At 46.3% G+C, this 14,708-nt stretch overlaps 1 long non-coding RNA gene across 1 annotated transcript; it reads left to right on the forward strand.

The window, feature by feature from the left end:
- The first annotated feature begins 11,252 nt into the window (after positions 1 to 11,252).
- Positions 11,253 to 14,225, forward strand: LOC118513991. Its single transcript, XR_004906542.1, has 3 exons — positions 11,253 to 11,389; positions 11,588 to 11,797; positions 13,821 to 14,225. It is a non-coding gene; the product is annotated as an uncharacterized LOC118513991 (long non-coding RNA).
- The last annotated feature ends 483 nt before the right edge of the window (positions 14,226 to 14,708 follow it).

Raw genomic sequence — 14,708 nt, forward strand, 5'->3', positions numbered from 1 at the left:
CAGAGACATGCTAATTGTGGCCGTAACTTTCTTCCTCCTGACCTCGTTCGTTCTGGGCGTTAGCTGGCCGACCGACCGTGTGGGTGTCACACGCGAAGTGCCCGGTGGCCACCATCACGCTACACCACCCTGTGAGAGTGAGTCTTGGAGCACCAGCAAAAAAAAAGCACAAAACGTGATGAAGATAAAGCTCCAAGTGCAAGTGGCTGCTCGAGGCACTGTTGTGGGTCGTTTATCACGGTTTTTGCGCTAAAGTGTGCACGATTTCGTTCGTGCACCGGTTAAGCCATAAGCCACAAATCAACTATTCGCTCACTACGCTAGAACACGATAAGCCGCCCTTTGCTTCGGTAACAATTGCAATTGCAAAAGGTCGGCCGATTTGTCGATATCACTCGACATGGAAAAGCTTTATTTGCCATTGCTGAAATTGGAGCACCCGGGTTTACTGGAGTTGATAATGTCTACATTGCGGAACAATTATTAGCCGACTTGGTGGTGGAGTTTATTTTTGCGAATATTATTCGTTATGTGTACTGTACAATAAAAATCGAGCTATGAAATAATAGCTGAAACATTTCCATTCACTTATGACACAAATCACTTCATTTCCGGAGGGCATTGGCCCACTAGCTTAAGCGCCCATAATCGCCCCTATCGAGGTGTTCTACCAACCATAAAATATATCACAAAATAAAAACGGATCATGGCGAACGCAGCTCCACCCCATGACACGGATAGCTGAGCCTGGGTGACTTAAGAATCCGGCAGGGGCAACAACAGGCAAAAGCCTACCCTAGCATCTAGCCACATTTGCCGGTGTACTAAGGAAATAAACTTTTGCCGTACCGTTCAAGGTCTCACACACCGAGTGCCGGACGTTCTTTTAATTGTTGTTGCAAAATAAATGCACCCATTTATCGACACGAAATGCGCATTGTCGTGTGAGCTGGGTGGGTGTTATGGGTAGGTGCGGTGGGCAAGTTTTCTTTTAATTCCACTTCGGCCCGGCTGGAGTTCTGAGTTTGGACACGCTGAAACCTTTGGATACCACACCCTGCGCCCGGTTCGGTTAGACCAGATTGACCAGTTTCGGTGTCGTGGTAAGGAACAGGACAGATGAAAAAAGCGAGACAAGATACGGGTGGTATGCTAATGGACAATGGATAGTTTTATTGTTTCTAGAGGGGAATTGAAGGCTCATATGGAATTAGCGCAGATTAGCTCCGGTCATACCCAGAATCGTAGAATCTTCCGAGATCTTCACTGGTTGCAGTTCTGAGGGCGTAGTTTTAAGGAAGTAAGCCAAGAAGATCTCTCCAGACCATTCTTCTGAGTGATAAGTCTGCTATCCTGACATTAGCAGCCTGACATTGCCAGCATTTTCCAGCATGTCTTCTTTTGCGATTTGAATGAAATTTCTGACCGCTGTCCTCAAAGTGCCGTACGAAAATGTCACCAAGACATTATTTCCATCACCTCATAAGAAGTCTTAAATCCTTTTGATTTGCTCGTTATATTTTAATTGGAGGGCATGTTTGAAGACTTAAGTCAGCAAAGTACAAATAACTGCCAGCTGCACTACACTCGAGTCACTTGCTACCCTACTCATCACTTCCGCTTCGAGCTGTATGATCACATACCGTGGAAGCCACGATGAAGTAACGGCCATCACAGTCGTACACGCAAACATGGCCCGCTTTTCAACGTTATACCACGCCAAAATATCCGGTACCGTGGTTGTAATTTTTATGTTCCTTCCTTTGTCTTGGATTATCTCCACAGATGTTCCCCTCTCCTCACCTCCTCCTCATTGATATGTCAGGGAGGCAAAAAAAACTTTCCATTCAACATCAGCAAAACGAAAGAAGGAAACGATTTAGCCCAGCGAAAGCACATTGACTTTTCACTCGAAACTGCTCGCGCAAACAATCTTGCGCCAGCAATCCTCTTCAACCTAGTTCCTTCCTTCCCTGTTCCCGCCCACTTTCATCCCTCACGCTTTGGGGCGAGTTCACACAGCAGCATTTCGATAGCTTTCGCCCCGTACTTGCGTGAAGTTAACCGGCGACATAACTTCGTCACACGAAAAGGACACACACACACACCGTCTCATTTGGCGACCTCGTGATCGCGGCCACTCGCGGTCATCGACGTCTGTAGGTCGGTCTCTTCCGCGCGAGAGAAAAGCCTCCACCCATCCCCACCTTTCTCGCCAGGCGAAGTTGTCATACGGCAGCAAAACAAAAGCAAAACACAATTCACCGCCTTGGAAGCGCCAGCAAAGCGACGTCAGCAGCCGAAGCTATGGGGCCGAAGGAGAAAGTGTCCATCCGAGTGACCGATTGGCGGACCCGCGAGTTCCGGTCCTGCCCGGTTCTTCTGTTGAAAATCGTCGAAAAAGTGCAAATGAGTTGGGCAAGTGAAAGGGCACTAACCTCTCGTTCGACTGCGCGGCACACGTGACGTAGGACGATTTTACTTTTGGATGGGACGTGCTTACAGCATCGAACTCTTTCCGCACGCCGAGGAGGTAACAGTTGGCGGTTGTAGAAAGTGACTCACAGTTACCGTGAAACATATCATAATAGCTTATCATAATGTTGACGGTTAATTACTGACGGTGACGAACATTTGGGCAAATAACGCGGACTTCCTTCCAATATTTTTGAGCAAACTATCACCGCACTGTGGACTCAAGCTTACAGCACTGCAGGAAATCTAGTCTCCTAAAGGCGAATTCCTGGATTATTTTAATGTCCTGGGCTAGGCCGATCCTTCATAAGAAAAAGATCATGCTCTACATCTGGAGGGATCACTGTAAGATTTTCTGTGAGTTGCTTCTAGAGACGGCTGAAACAGTTGTCCAAAAGGTGGATTCTCTTCTACGGACCCTATTGGTCATCAGATCTTCATCGGTTTAACCAACGCTCAACTCCCTGGACAATCGCATCTGGATCGTCCCCAAGTAGTCCCCCTGATAAACAGTTCTTTGTTCAGTCCTTTAAACATTCAAGTGGAGTTCAGAAGTATCAAAACTTACAGAGGCGTGTGTTCTACATACAAACCCACACGAAGGCCACCAACAAATATGTTGCAGATAATAGACATTATTGAGCAGGAAAATCACCGTAACCAAACGTTCCCGTAACGCAGCACTCCCGACTAATGTGCTTACAATCTAGCCATTAGGATTATGATCGCCCAACCAATTGGTTCGCTTCAAAACCAACCGATCATGACCCACAAAGCCGCCAGAATGAAACTCCTCATAATAGCTCGCCGAGCTTTATCGCATATTCCGGTTCGCTATGCCAGTTCGCCCAGCTCCAAAAAGGGCTTTCCCTTACACCGGCGACAACGCCCCTGCAGCCAGCAGGCAACACCGCACAGGGATAACATTCCTCTTCTAGGCGGACATTTCTGCATTCCGAGCCATGGTCGCCAAGTGCAAGTTCAAGTAGTCTCCCCGCCGAGAGACAACAGCAAAATCACATTTGCAAATCTTGATCGATCACGATCGCGTTTGCGGGCGGGCTCATATTTTCCTACGACTCGCGCCCATTTCCTTCTCCCCAAAACAGGATCCTGCTCGTGGCTCGTGCCCCGTGCAAAACCGTATGGAAAGTGGATAAAGGCTGCAAAAATCCACCACCTTTCTGCCGCATTGCGATCAAGGTTCCGCATTTGATGGATGTGATTATTGGTATTACATTCTTTCCTCGGTAGGATAATGTACCCGCGGACCACCACAGCCGGAGCTAGTCCAGCCGGGGGAAGTAAAACAACATTTAAATAATATTTCTACTTCTACCCAAACTGGTCCTCGTAATTAAATAACCATTTACAGGCGCTGGTCTCGCTGGGTGTGCTAGAATACATAATACTTTCACAACCACCGGCTCGGGGTGAAACTCTCGCCGCGGATCGCCTGTTGACACACGGGCATAGGCGTGCCATCACGGTAATCGCACCCCAAACCGTGGGCCAGTAGCGTCATCTCTTTGTGCAACCAGTTATCGTGTGTACGATACACGATGGGCGCGAGAAATCTCCGAAACCCCCCCTCGAACGCCCCAAACAGGAAGGGAAATCCGTTCGGGCTGAATCCGGACATTGGGCCAACGAACCAACGAACAAAAACTTTTGGACGACCGTCAAACTTTCCACCGGGCAACACCGGAGGACTCACGTGCGTGCGTGCGTGCGGTAGGAAACAGGAATCCCGAACCCCGAACGAAAGGGTGAGTGCATTGACCGGCCGAAAGTGCGATGGATGCCTGGGGACACACGAATTTTCGCCAACTGTGAGCGTGTGTGTGTGTGTGAGCGAGTGTGTTTTTTTCGGGACGCTTTCTCCATGTTCCAGTCCGTCATTCGGTTCCGGTCATCGATCGCTGTTTGACAACGACGACAACGATCGATCGAATGGCGATCGATTGCGATCATGGCTGTGACTTTTCAATTATGCATAATATCACTCAGAGAGAGAGTGAGAGGGGTGAGGCGGTCTGAGGTGGATCGGGGAAGGAGCAGCTGCAGAGAAATCCGGATGAACGAGGATGTAATACCGCGAGGTGAACGCACTTGCCTGGAGCTTTCGGGGAATCGGCATTCGGGTGGAGGGTCGGAGGGTTTTTGGGGTTGAGCTGCCTTGAGAGCTTTCGGTGAAACTTTTGACACTTCCTTTTGGGTATTTGTGTACGAATTTTCTCACTGGGGTTATTGTCTTGTTATTGATACTGACACTATTTGTATAGGAAGGATATTAAAATGGAAAATTATACAAATGTGTTTCAAACAAATTTTTTTTTATAATTTTTTTATCTGACTGAATTTTTGATGATCAACTCATCTATGTAGTTTTTGTTGATACAAATCACCAATGGAATTTGTAATCATCCTGCACGTATAAGCATTAAACTTCACTTATGTCTACTTGTTTTTCACAATAAAATTATTTATTGTTTTTTTTTTCTTTTACTTGATATTTTTCATTATTTTTTTCATTTAGTTTTTTAGTTGATAATAAATTTATTTACTTTCTCTTTTAATTTTTTGTGTTTTGTATTGTTTCCTTCACGTTCCACACTTCTAAAGAGTCAATGAATATATCTATCATTTATTCATCATTTTATTATTTTAGAGTAATTCCCTTTGCTTTTTAAAAGCAAATACAAGAATGTTTGCTATTATAACACACTTTTAAAATAAATGATTAAGACTTCCCTGCAAGCACGATAGCTAACCTCTCATTCCTACACGAACGACAAGACTTTCGAAAATGAGCTGCACGTCAAACCCCCAAAAAACATCAAGGGGTGGGACAGATTGGCAGACCGATTAACTTTCTGAGTCACTCGGTTAGGGTAGTAGCCACACAAACACACACACACATACTCACGGACGCTTCTCGCGGAGCTTTCTGTTGGCAGTCGGCGACCGGGATTTACCTTGACACCGGCCACGGACACTCGGGGTGTGTGACTTTCGGGTGATTGACTGCTTGTGCACCCTGCTGCTGGAATGTCACTACAAAAGGAGGGGATTGTTTGGTGAGCAGGGACCGACGGCAGGGATCTCCGATGAGAAAGTTTTCTCATGTATGGTTTGTTTACTACGCTGTTTACGCGACGTTGTCTGTTGTCCATTTCCTTATGCTTATTGTTCATGTTTTGTGATGCTTTCTTTGTCTTATTGAATGAACGTACAACTTATCAATGAAGGCAAGTTGTATAACCAAATATGCGGCACTAATCCAATGAGTGTTCCAATGTTACATTACCAGTGCTTTTGTTTATCAAACAAGATTAAGCAGATAAAGATGTTGCAACATGAATCGTTGAAACTGTATCGTTGCTAGAAATAGATGTCCCAAATACATCGGGCATAGGACCCGGGTATCGAAACGCTAAGAGAATGCAGAGCCATCCGAAAGGCGGAAGCCGTTACTTCACGTTGTGCAACCGTTCAACCTCCATTCTCGGATGACGAAATCGACGACTAGAACAGTGAGCGCTGCGGCCAGAGCTGAGTCGAGCGAGTGCGAGTCTGATTACGAGATCATCAACGCATCTCCGGCTGTGAGCTCCGGGTGAGAACGATCGTGTACACCGCGTGAGCTGGTTGCTGCTCATCTGGAGAAACGACCCGCACCATTGCTCCGGAACTGAAACGGTTCCAGCGGTTATCTTGCCCCTGCCGATGTCGTCATACACTGCCGATAAACAACTTCGTAACGCAATCATTTCGTCTCTGCCTGCGATCTCCCCTAACTCCTCTAGGGCGGCGAGGACTAGTGTTTACTGTTGACCTTCCAGGCACTTAGTGACAGCAGCTAGTGTGTGTGTGTGTGTGGTCTAAGAACAATCCTCGTACACAAGCACACAAAACGTCAGAGGTTTCGTAACCGTTCCTACCAGACAGGCCGGTAAACAGACCGCTCAAAGCTCAGCTTCTTCGTTTGGCCGTGAGGAACTATATCGTCCGATTGTTTTGTCTTATCGTTGTTAGCCGACATTAGTTTTATAGTGTTGACAGTTTGGTTTCCATTGAAGTAGTACAGGTGGCAGTCGCTCGAGGGTTTCATTGGACAGTTTGAAAGGGTGACCTACCTCGTATATTCTTTCTTCCACACGTCCTCTTTCTATTTTCGCTAGGTTTTTTACTCCACTTCGGAAATGGAAAAGAACTTTCTCTTTTTATTGTATCAATCGTGAGTGGAATCTATTCACCGGCGTTGAAGATCGATTAGTGGAGAGTTTAGTATGCATTAGCTGAGCCAAACAAAAAACATAGCACTAGCAGTTCCTCCCAATCAATGCGCCTTAGCATGTGCATAGAAATTTTGGTGAATGGGATTTAGAAAGCGCCCGCAGGTCCGTTTTCCGATTAGGGGATGAGGAAGAAAGAAAGCAACATATTAGAGGGTGTTTTTTGTTTGATTGTTGAGATATGATAGAAGGGACAAGATTTGCAGTATCGCAGAAATTTGCATAAAACACTTATTAATTTCAATCAAAGAATATATCGTTTCCGTTGGCGCTAATTTAAGATTGCGTTTTTTTTAAGCAAATTTTATAGCTCCCTTGTGCACGCCATTATAACTCTATTTTTAAGATTTTAAAAGCTTACTGATAGATGGACTCACCCACCGAGAACAAGTTTCCATCGCTAACAAGTTACGGATGTTCATTTTTATCATCTCAAAAGCCGAGAAGCCGCAGAGCCCGGTGAATCCATGGCGTTTCCGATCGTGACCTTAATTCGTTCATTGACCACGCGACTACGCGCTGAAGCTCCGCTGAAGGTCGAACGAACGGACGACGACAACGCGAACTGAATAGCATCGCACGACCGAGGCCCAAACCGTCCGACCAGGCAGAAGGAGAACAAGATTTTAAGCTGATGGCGATCTTCGGCACTCATGGGCGCTTGCTAGCATATTGCCCTTTCGGTGAGAAGCATCTTCTATGCTTAATTCCAGCTCTTATGTAAGCTAGTGGACGATCGGGTGCTTTTTTCACCCACTGATCCTTCGATCTCAACCCCGGAAGTAAACTGTGACAAACATTTCTGACACAACAGGTTGTGTTCGATAACTCATCGCCCTCCCCGGCACGTTCTGCGCTGTGGGGACCTTTTATGGTCAGCTGCGAGCTGAGAAACCTGCGCCTGAAAGCTGAACCCCAGGAACGTGTCACGTTGGGGAGGCACCTTCTGGACGGAAGTGTTGTTTTTGTGTGTGGCTTTCTAGGTGGCCACGTGAGCATCATGGGCGCAGGTTTCGTGGAGTGGAATACATTTGCAAGCGCAATTGGGCGAAGCAGTGCGCAGGGTATTATCTCAGCCATGTTATGGGTTTTTTGGGGACGTGAGATCAATCTCCAGCAACTTGCTGATTGGATTTTTTTCTGGAGTGCTCCTCCATTGCAACTTCTATTTCTAGTCTTCAAACTCCCTATAACAAATGAAAATTGCAAGGAATATTACTCCCCAAGTAAAACATCTTCTCAATTTTTATAGCAACCATCCATCTTCTCGATTGCTTGCTTATCGTTGGCAGATTAATATCTTCCTTCTACAGTTACATCACTTTAAAGCCCTTTACTCCTAAAAACGTTGATAAAGCACACGGTTAGCGCGACTCCATTAGCGGCTATCCCTCCAACAATAGTTGCTACTTGCCAGAAGTCATTGATAGGGTTTGGCCAGATACAACACAACACAATCAACCTGGTCGTACAACGCACCCCTATCCAAAGCGGCCGGTCATGGACGGGCACGAGCAGGCTTCTCCTCAATGGCCACAAGGGATGATTCAATTATCAGCGACCGACACGTGTGTGGGCCCACCGCACGCTTTTTGCGCAATCAGCAACAACAACATCGGGCTCCCGGCTCGGCCCGTCCGTCTGCTTGGTGCTGCGCGAAACGGCTCGGAAACGGTATCGAAACACGCGGCCACAATGTAGTTGCCCCGTGATGGCGCGAACTCGGCGCGAATTGCATAACAATCGCTCGCTCACTCACTCGCTCACTCGCTCGCCCGCTCGTTTGCTCACTTGCGCTTCCTTCCTTTCGATTACCTCACGTTTGCGTCGATTGATGCTGACGGCACTGGAAGGCACCGAGAATGTGCTTAGATCGGGGACTATCGGATAGCTTCTCAGAACGTCGTCACCGCAGCCGCCGATCGCAGTCGCGTTTTTCAACCGCACGTCGGAAACAGTCGGCAAGTGTGTGTATGGAAACGGCCTCTTTTGCGCAACTTTACTCCCGATCTGTCAGTGAATATGGGTGGGCGCGCGTGTAGCATGTGCACAAGATTAGAGCGGCCAAGAAAGGAACTTTACGAGGCACGAGGCAGCACGAAGGCAGGCGGGCTCAGAAAATCGCGAGAAGGAGACAGACAGACACACGGTTGCAAACAGGGAGCTTTTCCCACGTGGTTCGGCCACGTGATACACAAAACGGGGCCTGGGTCTTGGGAATCGAATTGACGCGTCAAAACGGTATCGGGGACCGGACAGCGGTGCACACGCCACGGCGGGTGATGGAATATTTTTCCGACGCTTCGCGTGGCCTCCCGATCATAAACACACACACACACACACTCCGGTGGGGAAGAGTTTAGCTGGGGACGAAGGGGGTGAGGGGGGGGGGGAGGAAAAAAGACGGGGCGGGGAAACTTGTAGCTCGTGCCGGTCATTAGCCGTACAAAAGGACGTGTCCGAGTGGTATTACATTCTCGCGGTATCTCCTTCCAAAGGGTTCTAATCACTACTTTGCGGCACGTTTAGGCACCATGATCCGTTACTTAGTAGCTGTCACAGTTTGCTTTTATCAATTTCTTCTTTTTAAATACATTTTTGAAGTTTTGAAAGTTTGAAGATTAATTTTGGTATTCTAATATAATTTCCTACTATTCCTTGCTTCAAGGTTCCATTACATTATGCATTTAGATCGGATGATTTGATATTTAGGACTTGGTAGCTAGCAATACTTCAATCATTTATGTTACAGCTTCTAGCGATATAATTTTAATTGATATCACGTAAAAAATGCTTTAAATTTGTTCTTTTTTGTCATTTCGCTTAGCGAGTTTAGAAACTGTGATTCAATGCTTAGTAACTGTCAACAGATCTTCTTCTTCTTCTTCGGTGGCACTACAACCTCGAAAGGTCTTGGGCCTTCCATTTCTGGCTTTCTGTGACTGGTTTTACCCATAGCAAAGTAGTCAGCCCTGCGTACGGGGAGGCGGTCTGAATGGGATTTGAACCCCGGTCCTGCCGTGTGAAGACTGGCGCCGCTGTCGCCTTGGCCACCGAACCGCCCCAACTGTCAACAGATAATCCTTATTTATTTTCCGACTGAAGTTTTTATTTATTTTTATATCACATCTCACTTCTCTTTTTTTAATTATCTTTTTATCAGTATACCTTTATTAGTTTGTTTTTCTTCTTCGTAAGTTATCTTTTTCTTTCTCTTTTTTTCTTTTACATTCTTATCAAGCTATGTTCTTGTCAGCTTTTCCATATTCCCGTTAAAATGGCTCTCCTTTATGTCTTGCATTTTGTTTCCACATTTCATTCCCTCTTACAGAATAATTTCCACGTTTTTCACCATGAAGCCTCCCTGTGCGAAACGTCTTTGCTTTACATATTTCGCAACATTTTCGTCTCAAGAACAGGATGTGTCGCACGTTTCCCATTAAACGTTTTTAACCTCATTCTTTATGCAATCGGCTCGGATCGGATTAGCCCCCAGAAGTCCAGCCTGAATGAAGCCTGGTGTGCGAATCCCTTCTGCTTTCCGCTTATGCAAACCGCCCTCGGGCCACTGTCGTCATAGGCACGAAGACGCGCGCGCATTAAATTTGAATATTGAAATATCAACCGATTTTTCAACGACACATTCTTGTCCAACATCTGTTGCTCAACAGCTTCCCTGGCTCGATCGTAATCGGACAAACCCAGCATCGAGTGAGTTTCGATAAGACACGCTTTTTTTGCGCACAGGAGAAGGAAGATGAGCGAACAAATTTGCAAACACACATAGAGACGTAATACGACAGTACCTTCGTCATTGTGTAATTCGATGAAGCAACAACCGTCCAAGGCAGGGACGGGTTCGCTCGGGCTTCAGAAACACAGAAGCATTCAACTCGTGTACGGCGAGAAGCATCGGGTATCGCCACGTGACAAGGAACGTGAGGCCTATGCCATATGCTAAAGGCTAGTCGCGACAACAACAAGTCCTTCGCTGGTTGCCCGTGTACAGTGTTTTTTTTTTCTTACGCGATACTGATCAGACCACTGCTCTACGGGTTTTTTGATGGAAAGTACTCCATTTACATAATTGTCTCTAATGCCCAATTTTTCGGGATTCTATTAGATGTATTTCAAGAACTCTGTGTGAACAGAAACAGGCGCCTGGAGTGTCCAATTAAATCAATTATTATTATGCGTCGCTAAGCCCGCCACCGACCCGGTCAATCGAATAGGATTATTCATCGTTCGAACAACACCCCATTATTTGGTGCATTGCGATGCGAGTTTTCGCTTGCCACGGATAGCGTCTTCACGTGTCGCCCATCGCTCAACGCAGCACTGCAGTGCCATCGAATGTATGCCGCCCGTGATGCACCCTGAGCGATCAGTTTACCGTCACGTTTCAAAGACGACCGACTACTTCAGGCTACAGGCCAATGGCAAACGTGCCGAATCCAGTTGAATCGGGCTGGTCGAGATGAGGTTCCCATCGGCTGGATACGATTACGGAAGGCGAAATTGAAACGCACACGAGGTGATACCTAGAATTTTGACACGACATCAGTAATTAGCATTGAATGTGATTCCTGCTCGTCCGAATTTATCGACAAAAAACGGTAACCAATGCCTTTATCTCAGCTTCCTCACCATCGAGCCATCCGTGACAACATCCGTTTCCTCGTGATGGATCCTCGTGACCTGCCTACACCCAGGCGCAGGGGAAGTTGCACGAAACCGTTCGTGTTCCGTTGCGTAATCTGCATCTCTCTCCCTCTCCCTCTCTCTCTCTCTCTCTCTCTCTCTCTCTCGCTCAGACCCAGTCGCACATCCGGCGTGCACGCGTTAGTTAATCTAATCAAATCGGATCGCTCTCCATCCAACTGTTTGAGAACGAGCGAGCTAGAGTGTCGGTGTGTATCGGGGCTGCAGGATCACGTTTTCCGACGGCCGACGGATGGGTGCCATCACCTTGCCCGGCCGCGTGCAACCGATGCAAACGAGCAAAAAGAATGCCGCCCATTGAGGTAGGCAAAATAGGAATTGAAAATTAGGTGCCGTTGACGTTGGTGGCGTTGATTCGGAATGGCGGATCGTTACCGAAATTGTGAAGTTTGTTTTTACATTCATTGGTGTTTGAAGGGTTTTACATTGAACATTTCCTCATTGCATCCAGATAGAGCACGACTTCCAAGAGAAAAAGTCAAATAGGAGAGAGACAACTTTATGTCAAACGAGTTATTTCAGTCAACAAATGAGGTAGCTTAAAATCTGTAGAGTAGGATTTGGAGAGTTCGTCTGATCGGTAAGCGACCCTGAGCTTTTTGTGTACTTGACACTGCTTCAGATATTTCAAGGAGTCTTTCAAGACTTGAATGAGTGCATCAAAACAAATAAAACTTCTTCTAGTTGGTTAGTTCAGTCCTTAGAAGCTCTTACATTGGTAGGTTCAAAGGCATTGGACTTGGACTATAAGTCGATGCACTATTATGTCAAACCCTTTAATTGGACAAAACCTCATTTTCTTGAAGGATTTTCTTGAACCATAAAGTCGGATTTAGGCCCGAACTTTTGTCGGAGAAACTTTACTAACTTTATAGCAAGATTCGATGAGCCTGAAAATAATTCTTGAAACTCAACATTGCTATAATATTTTAATTTTTGAATGTTATCCCTAGCTCATCTAGCTCGCTTTAATTAATATTTTTTCTCCACCCATCAATACGCAAACCTACAATTGCAATTTCGTATCAATAAAACGTGTGTAGCTCCTGTCCGTTCGGTCGCAACACGTGCTCATCGCCCATTACGCATTAAACGGCGCAAAAACACACGCGCCTCTCTCTCTCACACACACCCACACATCTTCCTCAGCTACCACGAGCGACCTAATGTTTTCAACATGCTCCAAAGGTGCTTCAATGTAGTGACAATTGATACAACAGTCCCTCACACCGGACCACCAACAGCCATCTTCACGCAAACACGTGGCGAGCGTAAATAGTGTTCGCACTATCGCGGGCCCAACGACCCGCCACACCCGTCTATCGGTCCACGCCAAGTTCGTAATTAAAAGCGCGACAATATCATCCGACCCCGTTCACTTTCTTTTTGGTTTGACTGCTCTATGCCGTTGCTAGTGTGTCGCACGTAAAGTTTGTACGTAACGTGACGCGAGTGCAATTGATACTACACGGTGTAATGCGATTGTAGACTGCAAATCGCTTGCATGTGTGGGAGCTTTATTTTGTTGTTCTCTCTTCAGAATGGAAAACAACCGGTGACTCAATCGTTTGTTTCTGGTTGGGTGATTACAACAATCGAGGACTTTAAATTTTATGTTCTTTCTAGTTGAAAAATTTGAATGAGTGATCTAGCTCAATAAACCTCTTTGATTGCAAGCTGACCTACCAACGAAGTCAAACTGCATCTTACAAAACCCTTTCGCTGCGCGATGCATCTTCACCGCACAAGTACAGTCAGATCGTCAGTGTGCCCGAGGCTCATTGGAGCCTCCACCCCAATCAACAGCACACGCGCCTTATCGTTCATTGACGCGTACCAAGCGCACAAACCGCTTGCGTAATGGTTGCGATAAGATAGAAGGCGTCGAGGCCCGCAACAGATGCACCGTATGCACGTTGTGCATACTGCCGACTTGCATCTGGAAGTCTCCTCCTCCCCCGAAAATAGTAGCAATTTTGGGTGCAACAAACAAAACTGTATAGCAACAGGCCGATAAGAACACGGCGGATAAGATGCTTTTGGGGGGGGTGAATAAGCTTGCCGAAAACAACAACATGATGCAATCGTTCGGCCCAGACCGAAAAAATGCCCTCGCCGGTGCATGAAAAAGGGACATTGTAGCAGACACGCTTCGTTGCTCTTTCACTCGCTGGAGGTTTGATCCTGCTAATCCTTTCCTCGGCTCGGCCGGTCCTTTTTCGCCACGCAATGACCGGAACAGACGTTCCAGGAAAAGTGCACCACACTCGGCTTCCAAGGTTTCGCTAATGATTTCGCTTTATGGCTGTGTTCTCGCTCCTCCAGCATTTGGTTGCGCTCGTCTGCCTCATCATCATTACGTCGAAGGAAACACCTGGTGTGCGATTCCTTGGTTGCCATGTGCTAACGATTAGACGACCACGTCGCAGAAAAAAGGGGTTCTAAAATGTATGCAGGGCCAGACAGGCCACGCCAGCAGCCGCAGCCGTGTTAAAACGTGTCTCAGACACGGCACGAGACGAATGATCCTTAGTTTGTTTCCACTCAAGGATACCGAACCCCGGCTTTTGAAGTTGAAGAGGACACACAGACACAGCAACACCGGCCTTCGTCACGTTTGCAGACGCTTCATTTATTCAGCTTGGGATGTGACGCGCTGTTTGGCTGTGTTAAAGTTTTCCAACAAATAGGTGAGAAGAATATTTAATTTTAAGATCAATAAATTTCGTTTTACTGAGAGGAATGAAGAAAAGCAAATGTAATAAAAATGTTATAAAATTTAAATGGAAGAATATTGGAAAAAATTTCAAACATTGGGGACATCCACAACTAGTCTGGAAGCGTTGACTTTGAAAAGAAAATAAATATCCAATCCATTATTATTATTACACGTACTTCTGATACTCTATTCCAACCCTAACCCAACACAAATACACGCTCGAACAAGTTGGCCATTTACACTATCAAACAGCAAATCAACAATTACGATGATGTAATATTTTGCCCAAAGCATTATTCCCGTTGAGCACGCCATTAACCCAACCCAATGTCCCTCCGATGCTTCCTTTCGGAATCCCTTCTCTAATATTTTTTCTCGTCTACTCTATTCACTCTGTTCGCCATCCATTCTTTGTCACGCCATACAGCAAAAAGGGGGTAAGAAGGTAAACGGTTTTCCCGAAAATCTGTCTGGCCGAAACTCCTGCCAACCGA

Source organism: Anopheles stephensi, chromosome 3 (genome assembly GCF_013141755.1).
Source record: "Anopheles stephensi strain Indian chromosome 3, UCI_ANSTEP_V1.0, whole genome shotgun sequence".
NCBI lineage: Eukaryota > Metazoa > Arthropoda > Insecta > Diptera > Culicidae > Anopheles > Anopheles stephensi.